Raw genomic sequence first — 638 nt, 5'->3', positions numbered from 1 at the left:
GCGTGGGGGGGGGGGGGTCCCACTCTTGTGTGTAAACATGCAGGTTTATAAATTGCGTTTGTGTGTTTCCTCGCAGCGGATTACAAGGAGAGCTTCAACACAATTAGCAACATTGAAGAAATCGCCTACAACGCCATCTCCTTCACCTGGGATGTGAACGAAGAGGCTAAGGTACGGAGGATTAAACTTACAGTATATGTTTTTTTTTATTCTGCATGCAGGAGTTAAATGTCGTTGTAGTTTTCCCAGAAACTAGTGCTCTATATTTACTCTCACTGGAGGCGTGTTGAAGTGGCAGGACTGGTTTTTTTCTGCTTATTCATAAGTTGGCAAACAAATGACAAATTAACCGGTTTTCTGAAAGTGACGCAAGCGTTCAGCCGGTAGATGCCGGAGCTCACCTTCATATCGAAAATTAAACCCTGTTACGCCGCAGACAGTCGGGATTAGAGCGCTAAAAAGCGGCGCGTTCACCTCGGTCGGCGCGTTTTTAAACGGCGTGTCGTAAAAAGCGACTGTTTGTTCTCTTTTTGTTTCTTTGAGACCACTCCTTAAATGGAGCCCCGCTGGTGTTTAAACTTCAGAGGGCCCCCAAGAGCCAACACACACACACACACACACACACACACACACACACA

This window comes from Austrofundulus limnaeus, unplaced genomic scaffold (genome assembly GCF_001266775.1).
Source record: "Austrofundulus limnaeus strain Quisiro unplaced genomic scaffold, Austrofundulus_limnaeus-1.0 Scaffold4788, whole genome shotgun sequence".
NCBI classification, from domain to species: domain Eukaryota; kingdom Metazoa; phylum Chordata; class Actinopteri; order Cyprinodontiformes; family Rivulidae; genus Austrofundulus; species Austrofundulus limnaeus.
Note: the sequence above shows the minus strand (reverse complement) of the source record.